Raw genomic sequence first — 15,608 nt, 5'->3', positions numbered from 1 at the left:
GTTGTATCCCTCACAACCTAGAAATAACAGCACTTGGCACGTAATAAGTGCTTAATAAATATTTGTTGGATGAAGAGATCAATTTAATCTTCATGACACTCCATGTTCTGTAACGATCCTTGATTTAAAGATGAGAAGAATCAAAAGCTCACAGAGGTTAAGGAACTTGCCCAAGGCTATGATTCTTAAGTGGCAGAGTTGGGGTCCATTCCACTTCTGATCATGTGTGTTTAACCAGTATCCTACAATGCTTCACCAATGACTCTTTCATTTCTCTTCAATAAAAAACCCAACACCAACTACAGCATTCCAGTTCAGAGGACACATATGCTAATAAATTAATTCAACCCCTCAAACTAAATATTCATTCTTCTCCCAGCTAATGTTATTAACTCTTAAAATATTTACAAGGTGAATGGCAAGCTGACAACAGGCCAACTAATTTTGGGGGCCCAAGCGAAATGAAAGTTTGGGTTCCTTATCCAAAAACAGGAAAAAAATGTTGTTAAAGGTACTAGAATAAAAAGGTTTCTCCTTTCTTCTGTGGTCTCTCTTGACTTGTCATGTTGTTTTTTAATTTGTTGTTTAATGAATTCTAAGTGAAGAAAAATTAAAAGTATAAATTAGCATGAATTTTACCATTCACCTTTATATTATACAATGCCAGTTTTAAATGCAGATTATTACACCAACTTCAGGGCCCTTTTGAACACCCATGAAGCCAAGCCAGCCCTGGTTCCAAGATTTTAGACCCAGGTAACCCAAATCAAGGCAGAGAGAAGGTCAAACCTTGAAACTCCCAATAAAGCAGTGATTTGCCAAAATTTTATCTTTAGGACAAACGATAAGCCCAATTTATAAAAGCTAGCACAGGGAAGCCTGGGTGGCTCAGTGGGTTAAGCCGCTGCCTTCAGCTCAGGTCATGATCTCAGGGTCCTGGGATCGAGTCCCGCATCGGGCTCTCTGCTCGGCAGGGAGCCTGCTTCCTCCTCTCTCTCTCTCTGCCTGCCTCTCTGCCTACTTGTGAGTTCTCTCTGACAAATAAATAAATAAAATCTTAAAAAAAAAAAAAAAGCTAGCACATTAAGATAGGCTCTCCCATTTGCTAATTTAATCGTGCCCGCTTATATTACTCTGCCTTTTTATAAAACACAAAAGCATACTCGAAAAAACAACTGGTATTGGGTTATAAATAAAACATTTCAGAAAAAACTCAGAAAACCATTTGCTGGCTAAAATAATAATATACTAAAAAAATGCTTCTCTTTCACTTTTTGTGGACCATTTTTAAGCCAAACCATACTACATTTTTGATGTACCCAGCAGGAATGATTCCATACTGATCTGTTACACACATATATTAGTTCTGACAAATAATAAATCCAATTTCTCAAACCACAAATACTTACTCTTCTATTATTCCTAAGTTACATCAGCAATAGAGTGAAAATTAACACCAATTCCCACTGAAAAATTGGCTCTAAGCACCTACTAAGTGCTGTGAGGATTTAAAAAGAGAATTATATAAACACTATTACATTGTCTAAAAGTTGAAAATTTCTATGCATTTCTAGATCTGGTAAGAATTACAGAAATCTGAATCCATTTATAAGCTCTTCAAAAACAATTTTCAAATTAGTAGAGATATTCAGGCATCCTGTTCTCTAGACATGAAAAAAAGCATTAAATTAGAGTATATATCTTAAAAGCATTTTCTAAGTTACCATTAAATCAGATCAACAAAAATAAATATAAATTCGGAAAATATATAAGACTAGACATTAAATACTCCAAGTGAGAAAAAGAGCATAAACGGCCTAGAAAAATGAAAAGCAAATAACTACAGTAACGTTAAATTTGAATTAAAGAATACCGTTATTTAAATAAGCAGTTAGCATTTCGTAGGAAGAAGGCCAAGCAACGTGACTATTATATATCCAGTCGATTCGCAGCACTGCTTCGCTATTCCGTACTTATTGCTTATACTTATAATACAGGGGAAAAAAAAGAGGCAGCAACAGTTAGCCACTACAACATTAACCACTCTGGCAAAGGTTACTTAAAAAATCGCTTTGCATTTTTACAACACTTTACATCTATAGGTTATTTTCACATATATGACCTCATATAGTCCTCTCTACCCTGTGATGTGGCTATTACTGCCTAGATTTCATAGATAAGAAACCGATGTTCGGTAAGCGATTTTTTCAGCGTCACCCAGTCGAACCCAGACCTTCTGATTCCACGTTTTATGCCTCGCATTTCGCATAGTTCTATTTCAGGCATAAACAGAATTTTTAAAGGGGAGGAACGGGTTAGGGAGAAAATAATCATGGTACCTGCAGCTGTGTGCTGCAAAAAATGGCTGAATTATGCTTCTTCCGTTTTTTTCCCCCCCCCTTGAAAAAAATTATATTTCAAACAATTTAAGTAAACTCAAATTAGGTCCCGGCGTCTACCAAATGTTTGACTCGGGTCTGTGCAGAAAACGCTACCGATCCCGTGCCCAGCGCGGGGCCGCGGACGAAGCCCGGGCTCCTGCAGGCCGGAGGGCCAGGGGCGGCTACGCACCTCGGGGGTCTGTCCAACCTCTAGTGGACGGCAGTCTGCATCAGGAAGAAGCGGGCCGGCGGGCCGGGCGGTGGGCGGTCGGGCGCCGGGATGGCACTCGGCAGGCTCCTCGAACCTCTACACGGGGCCGCTCCCGGGCCGGGCCGGGGCACTCCGGCGGGGGGCGAGTCTGGGCGCCTGCGGGCCCCTCGGAACCAGTCCTGGGAAAGAAGACAGTGCTGAGTCGCGAGTCGAGACAGTCGGGCTCGGCGTAAGGCGGCGCGGCGTCGGGGCCGGGCCCGGCCTTGCCAACGCCAGGGGCCTCGCGGCGCCCGGCGGGGCTCGGCCGGAGGGCCGACTCGGGGCCACGGGCGGGGGAAAGGGCTGGGGGGCCGCGGGCAGCGGCAGAAGAACCGGCAGCAGCAGCGTCGACGACGGCGTCTCCGGGCTTCTGCCCCGAAGCGCGCCGAGCCTTAGGATCACCCACGCCGGGGGTGGAGGAAGGCGGGAAAGGGGCGGGCAAGGGGCGGAGCGTGCGAGGCCACGAGCCAGGGGCCGCTCCGGGCCGCGCGCCCCCTGCGGGCCGCGGGAGCCGCCCGGGGCCTGCCCAGGGAGGCGGGGCCCGCCGGCAGGGGGCTCCATGCGCCGTCGTCGCAACGCGGAAACCTGCCACGCGGGTAGGGAGGTCGAAGGGCGGGAAGACGAGAGTTGGAAAGCAGGCCTCGGAGGCGCCCTCGGCCCCCATCGGCGCCTCGAGGGGGCCCGTGTGCGGGCCGCGGCCCGGAGGGTGTTTACCTTCCCCCTGGTCGAGCGCCAATGCCGCCATGTTTCAGCCAGCGCGCGTCACTTCCGGCGCTGGGGGAGCGGGAGCGGGTGTGGGAGCGGGGTGGGGGCAGGGCTGTCCCACGCCCGCGGGGCCCCACGTTCAAGCCGGCCACGCCGGCGGGCCCCACCGAGGGAATAATGCGGCCGGGCGCTCCTCTGCGCGCCCGACCGAACGCGCTTTCCCTCGTGGCGTCGCCGTCGGGGCTGGGAACGCTCGGCGGTGCTAGTCTCCCCGCTGCGGTCCTGCTTAGTCTACGCGAGCGGTGGGCTAAAGCTATAGCGGTGCGCCCACCGTGGACAAGTTGAGGATTGGGACGCCCGGAAAATGTCATTTTGCATCTTAAACACCGCGGTGGGGTTGGGGTGGGGGAATCTGCGACGACGGGCGGGAAGCCTTGCCATAGCTACCTGTTATAAAATTGACTACATCTGCGCCAAATGACATCATTTTTGTAAGGCAATTTGCAGGGGGTTATTGCGTCATAGTTCCACTTGGCTTATTACACAACGATTACACGTTTCGGAAATGCATTTCCCAGAGGTGGGAAAATTCATAGAAAACGGCATGTCTGCACCACACAGAAATGTCGGATCTAAAAACGCTGTTCTATTTGCGTCAAAATAAGATGGCAAGAACGAACATTCAGAGAGCAGCGATTTGGGGGGTGGCTATTCTTTTTAAGTAAATCAGCTGTAGAATTCTAGCTAATGCTTTTAAAACGCCGCCTTTCTTGATTTAAGAATATTAAAACAACACTATAGGACTGTTCTGTAAATTTGTTATTGTGAAATCTCTTTGTGAGAAAAATGTGAATGACAGAAATACACAGCTGGAGGCCAGTGGTTCTACAGCTAACCTTAAATTAAGCCATCCGTTGCCCATTTCTAATCCTAAACTGAGGAATTTCTCCTACCCCAACCCCCACCCCATCCCCCGCCGCCATTTTCTCTCTAGACCAATATCCTGATGAATTTACAGTGAGGTGTGTGGCTAAAAGCGATCATTATCTCTTTCTAGCAAACTTGAACATGTCATGTTTCCCAAGAGGCCAAGATAGCACACGGTATACTGTTTTGCTGAAGTAGACTAGTTCGTGGGAAAAAAATAGAGAATCACCTGAATCCTTTGGAAACAGGGAAATAAGCTTAACTTTTCTGACTTAAACTATAAAACGAGCTTTAAAAAACTATAAGCCCTAAAATATAGCATACATTCAACTTTGAATATTTGAGTTTTCATACATTATTCTTGAACATTTAAAAGTGGTGAATTTTATTTTTGTGTACTAGCGAACAAGCTTATATTTTGAAGTATATATTACATAGTGTAGTAGTGACCTGTCTAGAGAGAAACTTAGGTTCTTGACTAAAGCAGGAACCAAAATGTGTCTGTGTTCTATGTAGCTGATATGTACACCTACAGTGAGTGATGTCCTAAACCATTGTGATTAGTACATCCTTATTATGACATTACCAGGCCTCATATGTGGCATTTCAATTTTGTCCAAAAGACTCTTTTTTTTTAATGGCCTTTTTAAAAAAGATTTTATTTATTTATTTGACAGAGAGAGATCACAATTAAGCAGAGCAGCAGGCAGAGAGAGCAGGGGATGCAGGCTGCCTGCGGAGCAATGGGGCTGGATCCCAGGACCCTGAGATCATGACCTGAGCTGAAGGCAGAGGCTTTAACCCACTGAGCCACCCAGGCACCCCAAGGCTCTTTTTAAAAAAAATACCATTTCTGAAACTAGGCTGTGTCTTTTCATCAGTCCGTGTATTTACTATGTAGAGTCCATTCCTGGGCGTGAGTTGGGGGATGGGAGGGTGAGGGCGTAGGGGTTCTGGGATTCTGTTTAATCAATGATACCTCTTTCACTCTCATTTTTTTAGAGTGTTTTATAGAAGGGTCTAGTACAGTAAAGAGCATTCTGGTTCTCTGAGACCAAGCAAAGTAAAACCACGTCATTTAAATAAACTAACCCCTCCAGGTAATTCCTGTATTCAATTACTTTTCCCACCAATTACTGGAAAGTAATGGGAGCTCCCAAATACCTTGAGGGCATCCTTTCACATTGGTAGAGTCCCACAGGGCAAATGGAAGCTGTCTTTTCCTAGCCCTCTAACTTAAGTATTTGAGAATACTCCTCAAATCCGCTGCCTTGCTGTCTGAAATGTCCCGAGGCATGCTGGAGGCTTGGGTCTAAGAATGGCGGTAGAGTCGGAAGGAAGTTGCAACCTGGAGGTTAGAAGGATTTAGGATACCGGACAATCTTACCTTGCCCCCACTTTTTTTTTTTTTTTAAGCAGTCAAGGCTTTTTAGAAACCTAGAGTCTGCAGTAAGGTAATTGTCTTGGTAATCCCTTTGCATGTAACTGGCTCCCACCTTAACCTCTGGGAATCGGAATTACATCTTCAGTGAACTCTGATAAGGTTGCACAGGCATCTCTTTCCTCTTTAACACTGTTTGGACAGGCGCCCTATAGTCGATCAGGGGCTTTAAGGCATCTTGTTGAAGTCCAGTCCATTTCAGTCCCTCAGGGCCCACCAGCATCCCCCTCCCGCAAAATCAGTACCAACTCCTGCCAGCGCACACTAAGACCTGTACACTGACACATTCCAAAGAATGGTGGCTGTTGTCCTAAACATTTTTTGGTGCATATACCACATAGAACCTTCAAAACGCAATCTGAGCGGCTCCTGGCTGGCTCAGTTGGAGGATCATGCAACTCCTAATCTCAGGATCCTAAATTTGAAACCCACGTTGGGTGTAGAGATTACTTTTTAAAAAATAAGCTTTAAAAAATATTAACAATATTTTAATATTATTTATTAATTCTTAATAAGTTTTATTAATTATTCTATTAAATAATATTTCAATATTTATTTAATTATTATTATTATTATTTATTTAAAATTTAAATTTTGGGGGCGCCTGGGTGGCTCAGTGGGTTAAAGCCTCTGCCTTCAGCTCAGGTCGTGATCCCAGGGTCCCTGGATTGAGCCCCGTCGGGCTCTCTGCTCAGCAGGGAGCCTTCTTCCCCCCCCATCTCTACCTGCCTCTGCCTCCTTGTGATCTCTCTCTCTCTGTCAAATAAATAAATAAATAAAAATCTTTTTTAAAAATTAAAATTTAAAAATTTTAAAAATTTACAAAATTATGTATTTAATAATAATAAAAAATAATGCAATCTGAGAGTCCCCAAATTTTCCAGCCTTTAAAGTTTGTTGTTTTTACAACCCCATAGAATAATTTGATCCTTGGAGCGCCTGGGTGGTAAACATCTGCCTTTGGCTCAGGTCATGATTCCAGGGTCCTGGATCGAGCTCCGCATCGGGGCTCCGTCCTCCATGGGGGAGCCTGCTTCTTCCTCTCTTTCTGCTCCTCCCTGGGTTTGTGCTCTTGCACTCTCTCTCTTCCTCTCTGTCAAATAAATAAAATGCTTAAAAAAAATAACTTGAGCCTTTATGTTGCATGACTAACAGGAAATGGGTGTCTTCATGAATGTTGGAGGATTGGGCTAATGCCTACATGCCTTGGTTGTTGCTGGTCACCTGTCACTTGGAATGGCTCCTTGTAGCTTCTCTCCTATTATCTCTAGCTTCTGGTCTGTCACCACCTCTCCACGTTTCTCCAGTATTCCTGTGTACTTCCCAACTCACAAACCTGACTCTCCCTCCAGTCCTCTAGCAAAGCAGAAACCCAAGGCCATCACAAGGAAACTTCAGTCTCTCTAGTTAGCAATAATCACGCCTCAGATAAACCTCATTGGTTTACGATACTGCCACTGTGCAAAGCTTTTTAAACAGGACATGGCTTCTCTGGTCATGTCTAAGTCAGATCTGTGGCCATTAGGTGGGAACCCTTTGCTAAGCATAGGAAAGGGTTTGTCCCATCTCTCTTCCCCAAACTCATGAGCCTTTAAACCCATCCGCTGGGCCCAGCTAGGAGAGTGCCAGGTCCCTAAACTAAAGGAATATGGGCACACGCACAAAAAGCCTTCAGAGAGTACTCCCCCTCCATGAGATAGTGTGTATTTGAAGTATTTATATTTGTGTTCGTTTATCAGTGTGGGGAGTTACCTCAACGTAAAGGAACTAATAACTTATCTCTGTATGGCCGAGAGGACTCAACAATGTGATTCTTTCTGGAACCAAATGCTTCTTCATGTTTCACTTCCATCCATAAAGCCCTAGCAAGCAATTCTCTGCTGGCAGTTGTGAGAATAACTGCTTTGTGCTTGAGGCCAGCAGCTAACAAGGGTTTAGAAACATTCAGGGTTGTTCTCAGAGTCCCCAACACATTGTGACAGGTTTAGACAACATGGGGTGCTCTGTGAGCAAGCACAAAGGTAGGGGGATGTAATCCGGGCTTGAGACGGTCAAGCAAGCCTTCTCACAGGCAGTAACTTCTTTTTTTTTTTTTTAAAGATTTTATTTATTTATTTGACAGAGAGAGATTACATGTAGGCAGAGAGGCAGGCAGAGAGAAAGAGGAGGAAACAGGCTCCCTGCTGAGCAGAGAGCCCGATGTGGGACTCGATCCCAAGACCCTGGGATCATGACCTGAGCTGAAGGCAGTGGATTAACCCACTGAGCCACCCAGGCGTCCCGAGGCAGTAACTTCTAAATTCAATCCAAAGGGAAGAAGTACAGGGGAAAGGGAAGAGAGTAAAGGACCTCCTACAACACAGTCTGTTTCCGGCCTAGGAGAGGCAGCAAGGCAGCTTTATTTAGAGAGCCGCTGGTAATTTAGTAGGGTTACAGTGTAGGACACAAGAAGGGGAGAGGAAAAAGAAAAAAAACCACGAAGGCTCCTGAGTATAGACTGAGGCAGTGAAGGCTTCACCCCGCTTTTGTGGCCTCTCACACCATGCTCTTTTTTTTTTCCATAAGATTTTATTTATTTATTTGGTGGAGAGAGAGCACAAGTAGGCAGAGCGGCATGGCACACAGAGGGAGAGGGAGAAGCAGGCTCCTCACTGAGCAGGGAGCCGGATGCGGGGCTCAATCCCTGGACCCCGGGATCATCACCTGAGCCAAAGGCAGACTCATAACGGACTGAGCCACCCAGTGCCCCACGCCGTGCTCTATCAACTGTACCATTGCTATTATACTGATGAACATACTAAATGATCTTGGTTTTTACTCCTGTATAATTCCATAAATTGTTCAGTTACTATAGTAATCTACTAGTAATCTAATCTATGCTGATTTACTTGTTCATGCCATCAGTATTTATGAGGGCCTACTCTGTGCCAAGTCCTGTACTAAGCACTGGGAATCTGTCAGTGACCAAAACATATAACAATCCTTGCTATCCCAAAGATTAAATAAATGGGGTAATAAAATAAATAAGCAAATTATGGGGCCTATTAGAGTGTGATGAGTATTACAGGAAAAAACAGAGCAGGATAAAGAGATTAGGAGTGTTGAGGATGAGAGCTATTCCAGTTTTACCTGGGATGGCCAAGTTAGGGAGTTGCATTTCGCTTAAAGGAGGTGAAGGACCAGACTGTGTAAAGCCTTGTAGACCATTGTAAGGGCTTTGGCCATGGAGAGACTGGGAACCATTGGAAGCTCAGCAATGTAATTCACACTAAGGCTGCTGTGTAAATAATAAGAGTTTAGGCATAATGTGATGTACAACATGATGACTATAGCCAACACTACTATATGCGGTATTTGTAAGTTGCTAAGCGAGTAAATCCTAAAAGTTCTCATTGCAAGAAAAAAAACGTTTTTTTCTCTTCTATCTGTATGAGATGATGGATGTTAACTTATTATGGTCATCATTTCACAATGTATTTATGCCAAGTCATTACTGAAAGAAAACCAAGCATACACACACACACACACACATGAATAATAAAATAGGCTATTTAAAAATCTAAGTGGACAAATGTGGAGGCAGGAAGATGGGTAAGGAGACTTGTCTAACAATGGAATAGAATAGAGGCTAAAGGAGAGACTTGGGGAAGGGGCCAGACTGTAGATATTCTGAAGGTAAAGCCAACAGGGTTTCCTGGATATAGGGGTAAAGGAAAGAGAGGAGCCAAGGATGTCACCTAGGCTTCCAGCCTGAGTGACTGAAAGGATGTAATTGGCATTTCCTGAGATGGGGAAGACACCAAGAGGAACAGGTTTGAAGGAGTTGTGGGAGAAAGGACAAGGGGGCATGCCAAGGGGAGGTAGCTGTCCCGGAGAACAGGGAGCCAGTGTAGGAGATCAGAGTGTGGATGCTACCAGCAGGAGAGACAGGTACTAGAAGTGGGTCAACGTCCACCATGGATAAAAGGTGCAATGAAGGGGCGCCTGGGTGGCTCAGTGGGTTAAGCCACTGCCTTCGGCTCAGGTCATGATCCCAGGGTCCTGGGATCAAGTCCCGCATCGGGCTCTCTGCTCAGCAGGGAGCCTGCTTCCTCCTCTCTCTCTCTGCCTGCCTCTCTGCCTACTTGTGATCTCTCTCTGTCAAATAAATAAATAAATTCTTTAAAAAAAAAAGGTGCAATGAATGTTGCCATGTTAACTGAGTAGATTCACTTTGAAATGCAGTGTAGACAATGTCCCCTTGCAAATGAAAATGTCAGAAAGAACAAATGTTTGAAAAGTTAATCATTTTTGTCCTCCTTCTGAAACAATGAAAAATAACACTATGCTTCGGAAGCCTCAACAGTGCAAGCCACATATTCATGAGGTGTTTTTGAGATTCCCAGGGGGCCGAGTGAAGTAGAGCAAGGACTGGGCCGCGGGGCACTCCTGTTAGGGAGTCATCCAGGGGACAGATAGAGGACTGTCCGGGAGATAGAGGAGTAGCCAGTGAGATACTGGTAAGAACAAAGAATGTGGTATGCCAAGCCAGATTAAAAATGCAAGTATTGTAAGTTGTTAAACATCCACTATCTATAAAAGATGAAATGAATGTCACCATGTTAATGGAATATATTTACTTTGAAACACAATGCACACAATGCCCCCTTGTAAATGAAAATGTTAAAAAGAACAAATTTCCTCCAAAGTTAATCGTCTTTATGTTCTTTATGAACCAATGAAAAGCAACACTATACTTTAGAAGCCTCAAAGTACAAGCCACATATTCATAAGCACTGCATTTCGGTAGATGTGCATGCAAACACACACACACACACACACACACACACACACACACACACCCTATGTGTGAGTGCCAGAGTTGAGGTGAGTGGGAGCAATGAAGAGATGCTATATGGTGTTTGCTCAATGAAAGAAGTGAAAAAAAATAAAGCCTTCAGTAATAAGTGTTGCCAGAAGCACAGCTTTGGGGTTTGGGGAGTGTGGTTAAGGGTAGAGACGGGATTGAATCCAGGCTCTGAGGTTATTTATTGCTCCGAAAACTAAATTCTTAAAAAAACAGTGATCACATAGCTCTCTGGGGACAAAGTGTCTTTGTCAGTACAGGGCAGAGAGGGACTTCAGGTAAGTCAATTCTGGCTGCCACAGTTTGGGGGTGGTAGCTGCAGTGGAAGCAGGGGAAGCATTCCTTGAACAACTGGGCCCAGGCTTGGCAGGAAGGCCTGAAGAGCTTCTTGCCTTCCAGTGATGTGAGGGGCGCAGCACTGTTTGGGGGGGGGGCACTGGAATGCTAAATATAGGTGACGCAGGATAGTCCCATGGGATGGAAGCCTCGATGGTGATTCTCCCTAAATTGATCTGCAGATTAAAAACAATCCATATCAAAAACCCAGCAGGCTTTTTTTTTTCTTTTCTTTTCTTTTTTTTTTTTTTGGCAGAAATGGACAGACTGATTCTGAAATTCATATGGAAATGCAAAAGCTCTAAAAGGGCCAAAGCGGTTTTGAAAAAGGACATAGTTAAAAGAGACGCTTTCCAGTTTCAAAATGCACTATGAGGGGCGCCTGGGTGGCTCGGTGGGTTAAGCCATTGCCTTCGGCTCAGGTCATGATCTCAGGGTCCTGGGATCGAGTCCCGCATCGGCTCTCTGCTCAGCAGGGAGCATGCTTCCCTCTCTCTCTCTCTCTCTCTGCCTGCCTCTCTACCTACTTGTGATCTCTCTCTGTCAAATAAATAAATAAAATCTTTAAAAAAAATGCACTATGAAACTACAGAAATCAAGACAGTGTTGTACTGGCATAAGTACAGACATATAGATCAATGGAACAATATTGAGGGTCCAGAAATAAACCGTTTATTTTTTAATAAACCCTTTTATGGCCAATTTATTTTCTACAAAGATGCCAAGGCAATGCAATAGGAAGAGATTGTCTTTTCAACAACTAGTGCTGGGACAATCGGATATCCGCATGTAAAAAGAGTTAAGCCCTTTTGGATGGAGTTAAACCCTTTCTTCACACTTTACATAAAAATGAACTCAAAATAGGTCATAGACCTAAATATAAGAGCTGAAACTATCAACCTTTGAGAAGAAAACCTAAGAGTAAATTTTTGTGAACTTGGGCTAGGCAAAGTGTTCTCTTTTTCTATTTTTTAATTTTTAATTTTTTAAAAGATTTTATTTACTTATTTGACGCGGGGGCGGGGGAACACAAGCAGCACGAGTGGGAGAGGAAGAAGCGGCCTTCCTGCTGAGCAAGGAGCAGGATGTGGGGCTTGATACCAGGACCCTGGGATCATGACCTGAGCTTAAGGCAGACGCTTAACAACTGAGCCACCCAGGCGCCCCTAGATAAAGTGTTCTTAAGTATGATACCAAAAGCATGATTCATAAATGAAGAAATAACTTGGACTTCATCAAAGCTAAAAACTTTTGCTCTTCAAAGATACCACTAAGAAAAGGAAGACAAGCGACCGGCTGGAAGAAAACATTTGCTAATCATGTGTCTGATAGAGACTGGTATCCAGAATCCATAAAGAACTCTTACAACTCAATAATAAAAAAAAATAAGCAACCCAATTTAAGAACGGGCTGGAATAATAGAAGAAATATGAATGGCTAATAAGTACGTGAAATGATGCTCAATACATCATTAGTCATTAGAGAAATGCAAATGAAATCTGCATCTACTTGAATATCTATAATAAAAATAAAACAGTATCAAGCGTTGTTGAGGATGGGGAGAAACTGGAGCCTTCATACATTGCTTCATACATGTAAAATGTGCAGCCTCTTTAGAGTTTGTTCAGGGGCGCCTGGGTGGCTCAGTCATTAAGCGTTGCCTTTGGCTTGGGTCATGATTCCAGGATCCTGGGTTCAAGCCCTGAATCCGGCTCCCTGCTCACCAGGAAGCCTGCTTCTCCCTCTCTCACTCCCCCTGCTTGTGTTCCCTCTCTTGTGTGTCTCTGTCAAATAAATAAATCTTTTTTTAAAAGATTTTTTAAAAAAATTTATTTGACAGAGCGAGAGAGACAGCAAGAGAGGGAACACAAGGAGGGGGACTGGGAGATGGAGAAGTAGGCTTCCCACAAAGCAGGGAGCCTGATGTGGGGCTTGATCCCAGGACGCTGGGATCATGACCTAATCCGAAAGCAGATGCTTAACGACTGAGCCACCCAGGTGCCCCTACATATAAAAAATCTTACAAAAAAAAACTTTGTTCCACAAAATGTAAAACATAGATTTGCCATCAGACTCAGCAATTGCACAACTAGATATTTACCAAGAGAAAGAAAACATGTTTTCATAAAAATGTGTACAGCAATGTTCACAGGAGCATTATTCACAACAAAAACTTGTACATCAATGTTCATAGCAGTATTATTCACTATAGCCAACAATCCAAATACCCATCAACTGGTGAAAGAATTAACAAAATGTGGTATGCCCATACATGGAATTAACTCAGGAATAAAAAGGGATGAACTGCTATTTTTTAAAAGATTTCATTTATTTATTTGACAGACAGAGAGCACAAGCAGGCAGAGAAGCAGGCTCCCTGCTGAGCAGAGAGCCTGAATCGGGCTTGATCCCAGGACCCTGAGATCATGACCTGAGCCGAAAGCAGAGGCTTCAACCCACTGAGCCACCCAGGCGCCCCAGGAATGAACTGCTATTGATAGATACTATGACATGGATGAACCTCAAAACCACTATGCTTAGTGAAAGAAGCCAGATGCAAAAGACTACATATTATATGATTCCAATTACGTGAAAGTTCCAGAAATCATCCGTAGAGACCAAGGCCTTTAGTGGCTGCCTCGGGGCCAGAGATGGAAAGGGGGACTGACTGCAGATAGACATGAGGGATCTCTTTGGGGTGACAGAAATATTCAAAATCTGGATTGTGGTTACACAGCTCTGAAAATTTACTAAAAATCACTGAATTGTATACTTGAAGTGGGAGAGTTTCATGGTATGCAATTTTACCACAAAGCTAACTTTTTTTTAAAAAGATTTGGGGATTAGTTTTTTTTCCCTATTTACTTATTTGAGAGAGAGAGAATGAGAGAGAGCGAGAATGAGAGGGGGTAGGGTCAGAGAGAGATGCTAGGCAGGGAGTCTCCTGTGGGGCTAGATCACAGGACTCCAGGATTATGACCTGAGTGGAAGGCAGTCACTTAACCAACTGAGCCACCCAGGCACCCACCTCAAAGCTAACTTTTTAAAAAGAGTATACTTGTAATTGCCTGTGAATTCCAGCTCTGCTACTTACAAGTTGTGAGATTGTTGGCGTGTTATGTAATCTTTTAGGGACTCAGTTTCCTCACCTGTAAAAATGGGAATTATACTATCTACTTCATCAGATTGTTGTGCAGTGTAGATAAAGTGAATACTTGTTAAGTCAGCGCCAATATTTAACTATAATTTTAAATTAATATTATTTCTTGTGACATTTCTACTTTTAGTACGTTTCTGACAATGGAGCATATTATGTTCTATTTATAATCAATGAATTTTACTTTTCATTGAGATATAATTCACATACCATAAGATTCCCTCTTTTAAACTATACAGTTCACTGGTTTTTAGTATAGTCACAAAGTTGTGCAAGCATCACTAGTTTGACAATTTTTTAAATGGAAGTATAGTTGACCTACAATATTACATTAATTTCAGGTGTATGACATAATGATTCGACATTTCTAGATTTTTATCACCTCAACGGGTTTTTCTGAGTTGGCTGGTGTAACTCTTCAGAATCTAAGATTAAATTCTAAATTTATAAGCTTACAAATCTGTAAGTTCCTGAAGTTAGGAACTAAATGCCTCCATTCAAATACAATACAATGTACAGTCTCTACCATCACTTAACCAATGAATGCATTTATTGAAATAGAACTTCGTATTTTAGGTAAACTGTTGTAACCTAAAACTTATGTGATAGGAAACATATTCCTTTTAATCTTACTTCAGTATTCTATGAACACAGGTGATCTAACTGTTGTAACCTAAAACTTATGTGATAGGAAACATATTCCTTTTAATCTTACTTCAGTATTCTATGAACACAGGTGATCTAAATTCTTTTTTTTTTAGATTTTATTTATTTATTTGACAGAGAGAGATCACAAGTAGATGGAGAAGCAGGCAGAAAGAGAGAGAGAAGGAAGCAGGCTCCCTACTGAGCAGAGAGCCCAATGCGGGACTCGATCCCAGGGACCTGAGATCATGACCTGAGCCGAAGGCAGCGGCTTAACCCACTGAGCCACCCAGGCGCCTGTGATCTAAATTCTTATTCACCCCTCCTTACACTTTTTGCTGGCTAGAAAAGAACACCTGTTCATGACAGAAAATTTGTAAAGTACAGAAATGCATGGGGAGAAACAAAAATTACTCGACTTCTTTTTGATACACCGTGGGGAAAAAAAAAAAAAAGGAAATTCCCCGAAGTCTTTAAATTTTAAAACACCGATTTAGTGGTAATCTTTCCATTGAAGAAGTGAGTTTTCCTGTATGGGCTTAAAAACAACAAGAGCAAGAACAAAAAACACCTCCTTGGGCACTCTTAAAACACCTAGCTCCATCCTATGCTAACTCCACGCTGTGCAGTTTAGAGCCACCACGTACCGCCTCCCAGGCCCTAGAAACCTGAGAACAAGTTAGGGACTTTGCTCTTCTGGAAGATCCCTGATCCGCTGAGCACTTCATCAAACCTCCGCGCGAGGGCGCCCTCCCAGCCACCCGCCAGGTGACGCGAACGCCGTAAACGCGGCCAACGTGGCCATCACAGCCTAGCCGCACCCCAAGCGATCTCGCCTTATTAAATTATGGAAATCAGCAAAGATGGACAGCCCCCATCGTCTGTCCTCACACCCCCAGAGAACATTCCCAGCTTCCGGG

At 43.7% G+C, this 15,608-nt stretch overlaps 1 protein-coding gene across 2 annotated transcripts in view; it reads right to left on the bottom strand.

Moving 5' to 3' along the window:
- The window catches only part of KLHL15 (kelch like family member 15), a 32,248-nt gene extending 29,368 nt beyond the window's left edge, over positions 1-2,880 (bottom strand). For both annotated transcript variants that reach the window (XM_044235920.1, XM_044235919.1), the window contains exon 1: positions 2,572-2,880. The gene's annotated coding sequence lies outside the window, so the exon portion shown is untranslated. The remainder of the gene's footprint in view (positions 1-2,571) is intronic.
- Positions 2,881-15,608: the final 12,728 nt, after the last annotated feature.

The sequence above is a fragment of the Neovison vison genome, chromosome X (assembly GCF_020171115.1).
Source record: "Neovison vison isolate M4711 chromosome X, ASM_NN_V1, whole genome shotgun sequence".
Lineage (NCBI taxonomy): Eukaryota > Metazoa > Chordata > Mammalia > Carnivora > Mustelidae > Neogale > Neogale vison.
The sequence above is the reverse complement of the archived record's forward strand: the minus strand, read 5'-3'. Positions and strand labels throughout refer to the sequence as shown.